At 47.6% G+C, this 15852-nt stretch overlaps 2 long non-coding RNA genes across 2 annotated transcripts; one reads left to right on the top strand and one right to left on the bottom strand.

Moving 5' to 3' along the window:
• The first annotated feature begins 497 nt into the window (after window positions 1-497).
• Window positions 498-9490, top strand: LOC129636699 (uncharacterized). Its single transcript, XR_008707083.1, has 3 exons — window positions 498-573; window positions 8116-8300; window positions 9246-9490. It is a non-coding gene; the product is annotated as an uncharacterized LOC129636699 (long non-coding RNA).
• LOC129636700 (uncharacterized) lies at window positions 1769-2961 on the bottom strand. Its single transcript, XR_008707084.1, has 2 exons — window positions 2366-2961; window positions 1769-2071 (listed from the first exon to the last, which is right to left on the bottom strand). It is a non-coding gene; the product is annotated as an uncharacterized LOC129636700 (long non-coding RNA).
• Window positions 9491-15852: the final 6362 nt, after the last annotated feature.

Raw genomic sequence — 15852 nt, 5'->3', positions numbered from 1 at the left:
TCCATCACTAGGGAATAAATAGTTGAAATGTGGAGGATGCTCAGAATGGAGTGCCATGGATGTGGGATTACCCACGTGTCTGTGCACAGATTCTACTAAGCCTTGAGTGTAAAGGCTGCAGGAGGCGAGCAGGCTCTAAAGTAAGATTCCATGTTGTAAGAGCACACAGAGCAGCACTAATTTTAGAGGCTTCATTCCTATTCGAGTGTCCGTATTAAGTTCTTCAGAGTGGGTGCCTTCATAGGGGAGGGGACCAGGAGTGAGCATCTGGGATGTTGGGGAAAAAAGTGTAAATAAACCAAGGAATGGGCCTTACAAGGACCACTGATGATAGTATGATCAAAGATGAGACAGATGATCAGCTCAACTCTCTGCACACATGGTTGCCCACAAAGGGGCGCCTAGAGACGTTGAAGCCTTTCAGTACAGAGTTAGCTGCTCTGAACACACAGGCTGCTCATGGGCTTTATCTCCCAGGGCAGGCAGGGCTGCACTCCATCCTAACTCAGACTGACGGGGAGTGAGAGCAGATGGAAATCCAGGTCCAGGAAAGAGCAGAGAACATGGGAAAGAGTAAGCTGTCTGGCTAAATGCAAAAGATACAGCTGGTGTTTTGGTCTTGTTTTGTTTTGCCTTTTCCCTCTTTATAAATAAGTCTTTAACTGTTTAAATTTATAACATTTAAAACTGTAACAATTGAGGAATTGGTGACGAGTAGATGTACTACTTAAAACAACTACAACTTAGAGGATGAGGGTGGTTGTGGCGATATCAAGCAGCCAGATATCTGTATTTTATGTGAAGTGGTATATTATTCACTGTCAATGGACTGTAAGAAGTCAAGAATGTGTATTGTAATCTCTAGCACAACACCTGTAAAAGTAATAAAAAGGAGAATAAATAGCTAACAGGAAAATTAATGGAATTCCGTAAAGTATTCAAATACTTGTAAAAGGTAGGAAGGAGGAACAGATGAGCAAGGAAAAAAAAAAAAAAGAAAGAAATCAAACAAACAAACAAACAAAAAAAACCTAGAGGAGTCAAGTAGAAAACAAAAAATAAGATGATAGATGGAGGGCTTCCCTGGTGGCTCTTTTATCCAGGAAGAATCTACATGTCACAGAGCAACTAAGCCTGTGCAACACAACCATTGAGCCTGCGCCCTAGAGTCTGGGAGTCACAACTGCTGAAGCCCAGGCACCCTGGAGCCAATGTTCTGAAACAAGATAAGCCACCACAGTGAGAAGCCCACATACCACGAGAGAGTAGCCCCCTGCTTGCTGCAACTAGAGAAAAGCTCCTGCAGCAACAGAGACCCAGCACAGCCAAAAATAAGTCAATAAAGAAATAAAAAATTTTAAAGTGAGATTGAAATCTAGCTATATTAACAATTACATTGTGTATGCTGCTAAGTCACTTCAATCGTGTCCAACTTTGTGCGACCCCATAGATGGCAGCCTACTAGGCTCCCCTGTCCCTGGGATTCTCCAGGCAAGAACACTGGAGTGGGTTGCCATTTCCTTCTCCACATTGTGTATGGGGAACACACAATTAAAAGAAAATTGTCAGAATAGATTTTTTTTTTAAATAGTCCCGCCTCTATGATGTCTGTAGGAGACCATTTAAATATAGACACAGGTAGGTGGAAAGCAAATGGATGAAAAAAAAATACAGCATGCAAACTGTAAGCATAAGAGTGCTGAAATGACTACATTAATATCATGGTAAAAGCAATCAATTCAGTAGAAGACATAAGACTCAATGTGTATACACCCGAGGAGAACTTCAAAATGTATGAAACAAAACCAGAGAGAATTAAATAAGAGAAAAAGACAATTTCACAATCCAAACTAGGGAATCTGAACACCTAGACCAAAAAATCAGCAGACGTAGAAGATCAAAACCACGCCATCAACCACCTTGGTTTAATTGATATTTATTTACGCTGAACAAATGACTTCACATTCTTTTCAAGCGCTCTTGGAAGGTCTCGGCCAAGATCGGTCTCATTCAGGGAGCTTTCTTCCTTCTTGAAGCCAGCTCCATCTGTTGTTGACCACGTATATAAAGACTGAGAATTCAAGTAGGAAAAACATGCATTTTATTTTCATTCTTTTCTGAGTTCTTCTGCATACTGCAAAGGCACATTTTCTGTATAAAGTTTAACCAGATCTACTGTTCTGGTTTTAAGACAGAATGGCAAAGCAAATGTCAATTTACTTGAAGGAGGCCTTGCTGACGGCCAATGAAATTAAGTCATAGATGCTCTAACTTAATAATTCAATCACTGAATTAACTGGCTTCATGCAGCATTATCTGTAAAACGTGGGTCTCCAGGTTTGGCCACTTTAATAGAATCACTAACCTGTCTGAGGACATTTGCTGTAATCAGAGGCTGCAGAGGAGCCAGGCAGCTGTGAAGGGCAGCATTTCATCAGCTGTAAGCCTTGATCGTCCACTGTCACCTGGACTTTTGCAATCATCTCCAGTGGCTACACTGACGGTCACCCAGGCCTCCTGCAGTTCACCCTCCTCACCTGTTCTAGAGAGCTCCAAAACACCAGAATGGTGATACCACTCCCTCTCTAAACCCTCAATGGCCTTGCACTTGGGATAATGTCAAACATCTTCGATGTGGCCCAACAGGAAGTGCCTTCTCTGGCCTCGACCACTCCTCCATCCTCATTTACCACATTGTTCCTGCCGCTGACATAAGATCAGATTCCCTTCTAATTAGCAGGGCTCTCACGTGGCATCAGATGTCTGTGTGTATCACGGGGGTCCTAGCATTGCAGCCAGAGGAACCCTGACCCAGAGGCCGTACCCCTCCTGGGTCATGCAGCCTCCACACTTCTTATGGCCCCTGCTTTCCCCCTTCAGCCACAGAGGGCTCCTTGCACTGAGGTTCTCTGCCTCAGGGCCTTTGTACACTCCATTCCTTCTGCCTGTGAGGTTCTTCTCTTGCTGGGAGCCAGCACGGGAGTTCCCACCCATGACAAAGGTCATACGGAGAGGCCTGATATGCAAAGGCGAGTCAGGACTCGAGGGCCACCCTCCCTGGACCTGCCTGAGCGTCTACCCCAAAACCAAAATCTGTCTGTTTTACTATTTCACGACTTTCACCAACTCTTCTGACATTTATGGGGGGGCTATCCCTGACCACCTTTGTAAGAAAATCAACTTAAAACTCTAGTTAATAAGTCTCCTGGGCATAATAGGAGTGTTTCAATTCAACCCCCTCTGATGACCTTCTAGCTTGCCTGACAGGTTTGTTCAGATTCACAGCCTCCCAATCACAAGAGGCACGGGAAGCTTAAGATATTCTAACAATGCAGAGCTCCTCAAAGAGTTAAAACTGTTAAAATAGAACTAGTTGAGGATTTCTTTGTTGAGCTAATACTTGCTGCCAAGTTTCCATATCCCTTACCTACTGTGTCTAAAAGCAAAGGAGAAAAGGAAAGATGTAAGCATCTGAATGCAGAGTTCCAAACAATAGCAAGAACAGATAACAAAGCCTTCCTCAGCAATCAGTGCAAAGAAATAGAGGAAAATAACAGATTGGGAAAGACTAGAGATCTCTTCAAGAAAATTAGAGATACCAAGGGAACATTTCATGCAAAGATGGGCTCGATAAAGGACAGAAATGGTATGGACCTAACAGAAGCAGAAGATATTAAGAAGAGGTGGCAAGAATACACAGAAGAACTGTACAAAAAAGATCTTCACAACCCAGATAATCACAGAGCCAGACATCCTGGAATTTGAAGTCCAGTGGGCCTTAGAAAGCATCACTACGAACAAAGCTAGTGGAGCTGATGGAATTCCAGTTGAGCTCTTTCAAATCCTGAAAGATGATGCTGTGAAAGTGCTGCACTCAATATGCCAGCAAATTTGGAAAACTCAGCAGTGGCCACAGGACTGGAAAAGGTCAGTTTTTATTCCAATCCCAAAGAAAGGCAATGCCAAAGAATGCTCAACCTACCGCACAATTGTACTCATCTCACATGCTAGTAAAGTAATGCTCAAAATTCTCCAAGCCAGGCTTCAGCAATACGTGAACCATGAATTTCCTGATGTTCAAGCTGGTTTTAGAAAAGGCAGAGGAACCAGAGATCAAATTGCCAACATCCGCTGGATCATCGAAAAAGCAAGAGAGTTTCAGAAAAACATCTATTTCTGCTTTATTGACTATGCCAAAGCCTTTGACTGTGTGGATCACAGTAAACTGTGGAAAATTCTGAAAGAGATGGGAATACCAGACCACCTGATCTGCCTCTTGAGAAATCTGTATGCAGGTCAGGAAGCAACAGTTAGAACTGGACATGGAACAACAGACTGGTTCCAAATAGGAAAAGGAGTACGTCAAGGCTGTCTATTGTCACCCTGTTTATTTAACTTATATGCAGAGTACATCATGAGAAACGCTAGACTGGAAGAAACGCAAGCTGGAATCAAGATTGCTGGGAGAAATATCAATAACCTCAGATATGCAGATGACACCACCCTTATGGCAGAAAGTGAAGAGGAACTAAAAAGCCTCTTGATGAAAGTGAAAGTGGAGAGTGAAAAAGTCGGCTTAAAGCTCAACATTCAGAAAACGAAGATCATGGCATCCAGTCCCATCACTTCATGGCAAATAGATGGGGAAACAGTGGAAACAGTGTCAGACTTTATTTTTCTGGGCTCCAAAATCGCTACAGACGGTGACTGCAGCCATGAAATTAAAAGACACTTACTCCTTGGAAGGAAAGTTATGACCAACCTAGATAGCATATTCAAAAGCAGAGACATTACTTTGCCAACAAAGGTTCATCTTGACAGGCTATGGTTTTTCCTGTGGTCATGTATGGATGTGAGAGTTGGACTGTGAAGAAGGCTGAGCACCAAAGAATTGATGCTTTTGAACTGTGGTGTTGGAGAAGACTCTTGAGAGTCCCTTGGACTGCAAGGAGATCCAACCATTCCATTCTGAAGGAGATCAGCCCTGGGATTTCTTTGGAAGGAATGATGCTAAAGCTGAAACTCCAGAACTTTGGCCACCTCATGCAAAGAGTTGACTCATTGGAAAAGACTCTGATGCTGGGAGGGATTGGGGGCAAGAGAAGATGGGGACGACAGAGGATGAGATGGCTGGATGGCATCACTGACTCAATGGACGTGAGTCTCAGTGAACTCCCGGAGTTGGTGATGGACAGGGAGGCCTGGTGTGCTGCAATTCATGGGGTCGCAAAGAGTCGGACACAACTGAATGACTGATCTGATATTGATTGATTCCTGCCATTTCTCAATTATAATCTGTGACTGTGAGATTGTGATTAATGTCTGACTTCTCCATCCCTCCTTCACACAATCGGAGGCCAGGGCAAGGCCGCTGCGGTCTTGCTCCCACGTCTTCCCCCTAGAGCCTCATGCTGCCTGGCACAGTTAAGTATCCATAAATGCAGTGGTTGACTCAGGCTTGGAGATCACTTTGGCAGTGAGCGCCCTCTGAGGGTGACTCATGGAATTGACCTCTGTTCTCCCAGGCTGTCTAGAAACAGGAACAAGCTGCTACACCCCTTCCGGCTCATAGGCCATTGCAAGAGTGATGTCCCTCCACCACCCGTCTCCTACCTGCCCAAGCCCCGACCCCTCTTAGCTGGTTGGGGTTGAAAAACCTTTTTCCTATCATTCCACCAACTCACTAAAGCTCAGTTCAATCTCTCAGTCATGTCCGACTCTTTGCGACCCCATGGACTGCAGCACGCCAGGCCTCCCTGTCCATCACCAACTCCAGGGGTTTACTCAAACTCATGTCCATTGAGTCAGTGATGCTATCCAACCATCTCATCCTCTGTTGTCTCCATCTCCTCCTGCCTTCAATCTTTCCCAGCATCAAGGTCTTTTCAAATGAAGTCAGCTCTTCGCATCAGGTGGCCAAAGTATTGGAGTTTCAGCTTCAACATCAGTCCTTCCAATGAATATTCAGGACTGATTTCCTTTAGGATGGACTGGTTGGATCTCCTTGCAGTCCAAGGGACTCTCAAGAGTCTTCTCCAACACCACAGTTCAAAAGCATCTATTCTTCGGTGCTCAGCTTTCTTTATAGTCCAACTCTCACATAACTACTGGAAAAACCATAGCCTTGACTAGACAGACTTTGTTGGCAAAGTAATGTCTCTGCTTTTTAATATACTGTCTAGGTTGATCATAACTTCCCTTCCAAGGAGTAAGCGTCTTTTAATTTCATGGCTGCAATCACCATCTGCAGTGATTTTGGAGCCCAGAAAAATAAAGTCAGCCACTGTTTCCCCATCTATTTGCCATGAAGTGATGGGACCAGATGCCATGATCCACTCACTAAAACTCTGCTCAATCTATGATGCCAAGGCTTAGTGGCTCAGATGGTAAAGAATCTGCCTGCAATGCAAGAGACCCAGGTTTGATCCTTGAGTTGGGAAGCTCCCCTGGAGAAGGGAATGGCTACCCACTCCAATATTCTTGCCTGGAGAATTCCATGGACAGAGAAGCCTGACAGGCTATAGTCCTTGGGGTCGCAAAGAGTCGGACATGCCTGAGCAACTAAGCACCCAAGCAAGGAATTGCTGTCTCTGCTTCTTAAAGCCTCAAGTAATTGATTCCTTCATGCCCCCTCCCTCCCCAGCAGTTACCTGCAGCCAACCCACTCCCAACACCCCAACCTCTGTTTCTTCCTGACTGACTCTTTGCTTAAGCAGGACCACCCACATAGTATGACCCTCCTGCCCTTAGGAAGGGGAGCCCAGGAGGAAACAAAATGCCCAGATGTCATCACACTGTCACGGTTTCACCATCAAAGCTGAAGACCCAGGGGACTGGCATCCTCTCATTCTGTAGATGGCTCCTCTTACCCCCAACTCCCGTCACCACCTCCTGCTCCAGCGGTCCCCTCACCCGCTCCCTGGCACCAGGTGCTGCCTCCAATCCATCAGTGACTGAGCAGATCTCACTGAACCACCGCTTCCAGCGAACCCTTCCCCAGCTCAAGAGCCAAAGGTGACTCCCTATACTCCTGTCTAAGCACTTCTGTGTTTTAAATTCAGTCACTCAGCTGTGTCCGACTCTTTGTGACCCCATGGACTGCAGCATGCCAGGCTTCCCTGTCCATCACCAACTCCTGGTGCTTGCTCAAACTCATGTCCATCAAGTCGGTGATGCCATCCAACCTTCTCATCCTCTGTTGTCCCCTTCTCCTCCTGCCTTCAATCTTTCCCAGCATCTATGTTTCAAGGTTGTCCACAATCCACCCCACCACACTCTAATCACCCTGGCCCCCTCAATTCCCCAGCAATGGACATTCTTCATATTTTCCACATCTCTCTGAGTTTTCGAATCTTTTTCCTACCCTGGGTTCCCAACTCAAGTCCTCTGTTCACATGAAGTCAAGTCTGGGATGACCCACAGCTGCCCTGGGTCTCTACCTCTAAGAGAGCATGAAGCCCTAATAGCCTGTTCCCCCTAAAATTTTACCAGCCAGCACTGGTCCCCAGTAGGTACCTCTGGGCTCATTCTTTTTCTTTTCTCCAACTGGATTAATAGCTCCTTGATGGCAAAGGGATGCCTTCCTCCTCTGCGTCCCCCAGAGTGGCTCGTACAGTGAACTGTAAAGAGTAAATCCTGCAACCAGCATCAGATCGCAGGCAGGAGCCTGGGGCCAGAGCCATCTGTCCCAGTCAGCCTGCTTCAGTGTCTTCATCTGTATAGACAAGGAACAGACCAAGGACACCTGAGCTGTCCAGTCCAGTAGCCATTCACCACCCATGGCCATGGAGCACTCAAAATGCCAGAGGCCAAAGTGAGCTGTGCTGTTAAGTATAAAATACACACTGAATTTCAAAGACTTAGTATGAAAAAAATGTAAGGAATTCATTAATGTTTATTATGCTTATATGCTGAAACAGTAATATCTTAGAGACTTAGATAAGATCTTTATATCTTAGATCTTAGTATCTTAGATACTTAGAATTGGCCTAAATAAAATATGTTATTAAAAACTAATTTCACCTCTTGCTTTTTACTTTTTTAAACATGGCTGCTGGATGTGAAATGATCCATGCGACTGGTGTTTGTGGCTGATGTTACATTTCTACTGGATAGTGCGGAGCTAGAATATCAGCGCCCAGAGGTTGTTGAGTCTAATGGCTGCCTTTCCACGTGGGAAAGCAGACTCAGAGACAGACAGAGCCCTGCCCGAGGTCACACAGCCGTGAGAGCTGGAACGCTGCTTCCTGGGCCTTCGTGGTTCGGGGACGGCTGATGAGTGACACTGGAGGGGCCGACAGGTGGGTGTCCACGGATGGTCCTCGGCCACAGAGGAAGCTGGGAGCGACTTGGGGTGCAGCTGTGTGACGGCTTCTGCCCCCACCCCCTCACCCCTGCCCAGATCTGTCTTCGCCCACTTGCTATGCTGACTGCACACCCGGGTGTCCGCAGGGCAGGAGATTTTAGTGGATAATCAATAGTCCAATAGGGCAGACTGCAAAGCCCCAAACCTAATTATTTTGTTCAGAAACTTGTCCGTAACTAAAAGGCATCTGAGCAATCACAGTCACCGTGTCTGAAGGGGAGAGAGATCCAGTCATTACGGCCAATTGGATTTATATTGACTGTTGTTGTCTTGTTGTCGAAGATGTCGTCTCCCTGCAAAACCAGCGTTCGGGTGTCATAGGGTCACACACACACAGACACACATACGTATACACGCTCACACACATACACTCACAGGAACACATACGCGTGCACATGGACACACACATAATCATACTGACGCACACACACATAAACACACATACTCATATACACTCACACACATATATACACATGAACATATACACACGTACACATGCACAGGCACACACACACACATAAACACACACACATACACACTCACACACACATGATACAGTTACCCCTTTTCTAGGAGACTTTGGGAAGGTTCTGATCCACCCTTTTCACACAGGTGACCAGAGCTGCTTTTACATAGCTGACTCTCTGGGTCTAATTTTTGAAGTTCCAGATGTTGCTAATTCCTAATTCCTCTGAGAACAGAGAACGAATCCCTTTAAAGTGGCAGCATGGAGAGACTGCGTATCTTCTGCAAGTGCAGGAATTTTCCAATGCACCACCCCCCCTGCCCAATGAGACCAAATACTTAGGAATGAGAAATCTTTTGAAAATTAGTTAAGACATTTGTATGTCAAGTCACTTGTGTGACTTTAAAATTGCAGTGGGGAAGAACTGGAAGCCTCCTGAGTGTCTGCACGCTGGGGCCTGTGAAAGCAAGTGGTGGTCACGCTGACAGTGAAGGGCCCAGGGGCCGAGAGGATGAGGCAGAGCGAGGTGCACCCTGGGAAAGCATCCAGGACATTCTCCACTCTGTATTTTTCATTCTTTGATTTGTGAAATCAAAGCTCACAGGACAGTGCGTCTGCTGTGATTCATTTAGGAAAGCAAGTTAACTCATCGAAAAGGCTTTACATACATGTATTAATGCAAAATGCGGAAAACAGATTCTTTCTGGATGACTGATGGTCAGCCCACAATGGTATTTACTGTATTTAGTTCCAGGGACTGAAAATAATGGGGGAAGAGGAGAGTAAGAGGGTGCAGATTTTCACTCTCCATGGGTAATCTTATGTCCATCCAATTTTTTAAAAGTATTATTTAGCACAGCTTCTATTGCTTCTTTCTCATATCTTCATTATGGGATATATCATATATACAAAGGAGAGCACAGGACATGTTTACAAAGTAAAAAATAATTGTTTGGTGAGCCACATGCTACCCCACCCATGCCATGCTCAGTCGTGTCTGACTCTTTGCGGCCCTGTGGACTGTAGCCCACCAGGCTCCTCTGTCCTTGGGGATTCTCCAGGCAAGAATACTGGAGTGGGTTGTCATGCCCTCCTGCAGGGGATCTTCCCAATCCAGGGATTGAACCCAGGTCTCCCACATTGCAGGCAGATTTTTTTTTTTTTTTACCGACTGAGCCACCAGGGAAGCCAATGTTTACAGAGTAAAAGATAATCGTTCAGTGAGCCACATGCGGCCTCACCCAGGTCAAGACATAAAACCCGTCTGGAGGCCCCGGACCTCCCAGGGGCCTCTCCTCCATCACAGTTACCTCCCTTCCTCTAGACTTCCTGACTTGTTAGATTTTCTGTTCCTTGTTCTTTTTTCATAATTCTACCACCTATGGTTTGCTAAGTCACTTCAGTCGTGTCCGACTCTGTGCAACCCCATAGACGGCAGCCCACCAGGCTCCCCTGTCCCTGGGATTCTCCAGGCAAGAACACTGGAGTGGGTTGCCATTTCCTTCTCCAATGCATGAAAGTGAAAAGTGAAAGTGAAGTCGCTCAGTCGTGTCTGACCCTCAGTGACCCCATGGACTGCAGCCCACCAGGTTCCTCCATCCATGGGATTTTCCAGGCAAGAGTACTGGAGCGGGATGCTATTGCCCTCTCCAACCACCGATGGTGCTTCCCTACAAATACAATTGAGGTTTATCTGTCTTTTATCTTTTCATGAGTGGAATCTTTCTGTGGATGTTCTTTCTTTTTCTGGTTCCTCTTCCGTGTCACCAACACCTAAAGGCCATTCCTGTTCACTGCTGTGTAGTATTCCATTGCAAAGCTATATCACAATCTCTTTGTTCATTCTGTGGATGGACATCATTGGTGTGTTCCACATTCAGGGCTGTTTTTTAGCAACCCTACTGTGGAGACTGTGACCTGAGTTTCTTTAGGGTCCGTGCCTGGGACTGGAACTGCTGGCTCGTGGGATACCCAAGCTTCATCCTTCCCACCAAGTGTCAAATATTTTCCAAAACTGCATGATTACATATTGCTAATTTTAAAAGTTTTTTTAAGGTCTTTATGCAAATAAAAAATGAGAGGATGAATGGGTTGTGCATTGTGTGCTGACCAACCAGCCTGCTTCAGATCTTGACATTGCCCTCTACTCCCCACAGCTCACCTCTCCCCAAAGATGAAGGAGGGGCTGGTTAGCAGGATTGCTGGTGATGCTGAGCCCCATACATACCCAGAAGGAAGGGACTCCCCAAAGCCAAGAGTCCACTGAGCCTATACGCCAGTGACAGGCAGTCCATTCCATTTCGGGTGTTTTTTTGGCCCTGCCACGTGGCTTGCAGGATTTTAGGTCCCCAACCAGGGATCAAACCTGTGCCCTCTGCAGTGGAATCAAGGAGTCCTAACCACTGGACTGCTAAGGAAGTCTTTTTTTTTTTTTAACGGACTTCTTTTTTCAAACGAAATGTTATAGGGAAGTAGAATATATAACATGGAGCAAAGTAAGTGACTGGGATCGTCACCTGGGTTTCAGAAACCTCCGTATGAAAATCCCTAGGCTCCTTCAGCCCCCTTGTACTCTGGGAAACAGGCCTGGAGAGGCAGTCCTGATCATAAGCTCTGAGAAAGCAGAGACCTGGTTAGTTTTTTACCATGCTGAATCCCCAGCACCCAACCCACCCTGAGTCCTAGCACACAGTAGGTGCTTAGTAAATATTTATTGGATACTGACATACAAGCAAGGCTGTCTCTGTGAGGTCATCTCTTGTTCTACACGTGAGATTACTTTCCAAAGAGACTAAAGGAGGGGGCTTGAACCTCAGAGAGGCCCCCTTAATTGTCTGTGTCTTGAATTTACAGCATTTGAAAGGGTTTCATTCTCTGATCTAAATGGCAAGAATAAAAGCAAAACAGTAAAGAGCCCAGGAGGATGAAAAGAAGCATAATTTGCATCCAAGATGGAGGTGCCCTTTGTTGTCCCCGCATCCAAGTCAACTTCAAAGTTATCTGCTGAGCAGACAGATGCGCATTGGTCACCATGGCAACAACCAAGCCGCCCAGCCCGCCCAATCCTGACAGCCCAGCTCCAGGAAGTTACAGGGTGTGGGGAGTCTGATGACCTGCTCAGCTTGGCGCCTCCATCATCCAGCCAGCCGTCTTGCTCCTTCTCTGTTGTGGGGGGGCAGGTCTGGGTCACCACCTCCACCTCAACACACAGGAGCACCTGCTGTGTGCCTGGGCATCAGAAGTGTTCTTCTTCAGAGCTGTTGCCTCGGTGCCTGGCACACAGTTATTGGACAAAAGCTTGTGATGAGTAAGTGCATGAAGACACAGCCAGAGCCAGCTGGGAGCTTCTAAAATATACAAATGCTGAGCCTCTCCTGAAATCAGCAACAGCAGAATCTCTCAAGACTGGAGTGGGGGGCTTCATAAACGCTGCACACATGCCTCTTAAGTCACAGCGGGCAAGAAAAGAAAGCAGGGTCAAGACAGCCTCCCAGGCATGTGGCTTGGGCAGCTAGCAGGCTGAAGCTGCCACTCCCAGGGTGGGTGGGAGGGAGCAGGACTCGGGGAGAGGTTCAAGCTGTGTCTTGGGCTTGTCCAGGGAGAGGCTGCGGAAGAAGCTGTGAGTCTGCAGTCTTGGAGAGACGCCAGGACTGGAGATGGTGTTTATATCCACTAGCATGGACGAGTAGAAGGGAGAGAGTGGAGACAGGGAAGAAACAAATGGTCCGAGGTGTAAGCCCTGGAGCCCCACGAGGAGGGCCCAGCAGAAACAGAGCCATCAGAGAGCATCAGGCAATGAGGTGTTGCGGAAGCCACAAGAAAGGATAAACGCAGGCTGGAGAAGAAGGATCTAGTCATGTCTGGGGACCTCAGGGTACCCAGTGGGGAGCCGAGGAAGAGGTGTGCTAGGGTGCCAGCCACTGAACGTGTCCCATCTGGCTGGAGGTTGCCTATTCTGCCTGGGCCCGCAAGAATAAGACCACCCTAGAATTGGCCAGGAATGACCAATGCACCTTCTCCCCTAATCAGTGAGGGGGTGCTGGAGACAGAGGAAACCTGGCATTTTTTGCCTCCTAATCACAGTAATGGGGACAGCTAGGATTTTTTAGGCACTAGTAAAGGTGGGCATGGGTGTTCCTAGTGGCTCAGTGGTAAACAGCCTGCTTGCAATTCAGGAGACACAGGAGACATGGGTTTGATCTCTGGGTCAGGAAGATCCCCTGGAGGAGGAAATGGCAACCCACTCTAATATTGTTGCCTGGAGAATCCCATGGACAGAGAAGCCTGGTGGGCTACAGCCCACAGGGTTGCAAAGAATCGGACACAACTGAAGAGAGTGAGCATGCATGCATGCAAAGGTGGGCACAGGGCTACAGCGCTCCACGTGGATTCTCTTGTTTGAGCCTCACAACAACTACCAACCAATAGTAAATAGTCAGTACTATTGTGTCAACTGGCCAGGGTTCGTTGTTAGGGAAGTGATCACTATTTCCCACCCATCAAAGCACCAGGACACAGGGGCGATCCTCTCCTCTCCAGAGAACTCAGAAGCACCCAGGTCTGGTGCTCTGGCCAGGTTTTCTGATTCCTTGTCCCTCCGTCCCCAGCAGCCCTTCCAGGAAGCATTAGTTTCCCCAAGCCCCTTTCGATCAGAGCTAGCCTGGCCCTGTCTCTTCCTGGTCAGCACATTGAAGGTGCTCCTGGGGAAGTTTCTGGGCTGGCATTCGAGTTCTTTCTTCTTGACTCTTTCTATAAGCCACCTTCTTTTGGGGGCATCTCTCAACAGTGGGCAGTCTTACCACATGGCAAAAACCAGGGCATAAATCCTGTTAGTTCCTGCCTCCTCCTAAGGTTATTTACTGTATGCCTGTGTGCGTGGAGGCTGATGTGGGCAGAGGGGACCTTGTGGCCAGTGGCAAAGTGGCTGGACCTCTGTCTGGGGGAGGACATTGGATCAGCAGGAGGCTGGCCAAAAGGGATGTCCCCCTGGACAACATTTCCTTCTGTCGAGTACCTGTCAGCAGGGGCGGGTTTGTGGATGTTGATTCAATTTAAGGGGCTTCTGTAAGAAAACAATACAAAACTGTCCATTCAAAGTTGGGTTTGATTGTGAATAATTTTCTAGACTGTTTAACATTTAACAACAAATTAAAATGCCAACGAATACAAAATACAACTGAAGGACTTTACTGTCAAGGTGTCTCCCAGCCAAAGGAGGTCCCAGGTGAGCCATGGGACCCTGAGCTTAAGCTTCATCAGTTACCAGGTACATCACCTCTGCTTTTAACACACCGACCTTCATCAGAGTCACTGGGAGTCTCTGATCCTTTGTGGCAAGCACCACCTGCTGGTATTTGGCCCGATCCACCCAAACTGGAGAGGGGATAGTGTTAGGGAGGGCCCTGCCCTCCAGGGAGGCTGTTGCTGCTGCTGCTAAGTCTCTTCAGTCGTGTCCGACTCTGTGAGACCCCATACATGGCAGCCCACCAGGTTCCTCTGTCCACAGGATTCTCTAGGCAAAAATACTGGAGTGTCTTGCCATTTCCTTCTCCCCAGTGAGGCTGGTGGGTCAGAAAAACATCCAGGGTGAAAGGGAGCTAAAGGTGGGATTACTAACAGGACACCATGTGTCAAGTGGCTGAGACTCAAGTAGTAACATTTCAGGCCCTGACTTGAGCTGTGATTTCAGAGATGCGGGACAGACGTCCAAGGCGCCCACGAGTTGCTTTTCCCGGTGTCCTCAGTGAGAAGTCCGAGGCGTCCCTTGTCAGAGGGCCACAGCGGATGACAGGAGCTTGACTCTCCCCTTCGTAGGGGAGACCATGGGATGGGACTGGGGGGAGACAAACACTCCTGAAGCCCCTTCTTCCGAAGCGCCGGGTGGCAGGCGCGCCACCTGCTGGCCCCGGGAGCGCGGGGCCCGCGCGGTCTGGCGGCGCCACCTGGTGGCCACTCGGGGAAGGACTCAGCTTGGGGTTGCATTAACAACAGTAGTAGGGGAGAAAAGGAAAGATCCAGAAAGGAAGGCCTGCACCCTCCACTGGGAGCTGACTTGCTTTCACTTCAAACTGGAGCACACTGGCAGTTTTCATTGGTTCTTGTGACTTTTGCTCTACCTGTGCACTCAGGCGCTCAGTTGTGTTCAACTCTTTGCAACCCCAGGAACTGTACCCCACCAGGCTCCTCCGTCCACGGGATTTCCCAAGCGAGAATACTGGAGTGGGTAGCCATTTCCTCTTCCAGGGAATCTTCCTGACTTCGGGATTTTGTTCTATACCTTGGAGGAAAATTCACTGGTTATGCAGTTTGGCCAATCACAGGACATGAGTTGATTTTTCCAAGATTCTTTCAAAGAAGCATTCAGGAAACTTTGCTTCTCTCCAATAAGACACTTCCAATAAATGAATAGGGAAACAGAGTGGCTCATGTTATTCCATGCACAAGGCAACCGGTTTTCTATATGGATTTGGTACTTCCTCTCCCAGGCTGGGTCCCCCAGGAGTGACTCTGAGACAAGGCTTTGTGTGCAAGTGGGTTATCTCGGGGTGATCTCAAGAGGAGTGGAGACGTGAGACAGAGAAATGAAGGAGGGCACACCAATACATGGGCACACTCATGAGCAAGTGAGGCTCGACTGCCCTGGGGAGCTCGGGGAGACAGTGTTGAATGTGGTCCAAAGTTATCCCATGAGAGGGGCAAGAAGCTGGCGCCATATGTCCACCCACTCCCGCAGGTCATAGGTTCAGGGACCCTAACCTTGGCACTTCTAGCCTGCCTTGAGCATGCCTGTGCTTTAGTGGCCAGAGAAAGTCCTCCGGCAAAGGGAGCTGGAGTACCAGGCCACATGCCACACAGACCCCCCATTCACACGCCAGTCATTCACGAACTGCTCACATCCACCAGATAAACACCAGCCCTTTTACATACCCATCCATAAACATCAACATGTTCACATGCCAGCTCACTCAGGAGATGCAATCCTGTGCCACTTGGTGAGAGCCCTAGTCTACACTGAATCTGG

The sequence above is a fragment of the Bubalus kerabau genome, chromosome 22 (genome assembly GCF_029407905.1).
Source record: "Bubalus kerabau isolate K-KA32 ecotype Philippines breed swamp buffalo chromosome 22, PCC_UOA_SB_1v2, whole genome shotgun sequence".
Classification (NCBI taxonomy): Eukaryota; Metazoa; Chordata; class Mammalia; order Artiodactyla; family Bovidae; genus Bubalus; species Bubalus kerabau.
This window is presented reverse-complemented; position numbering and strand designations above follow the sequence as displayed.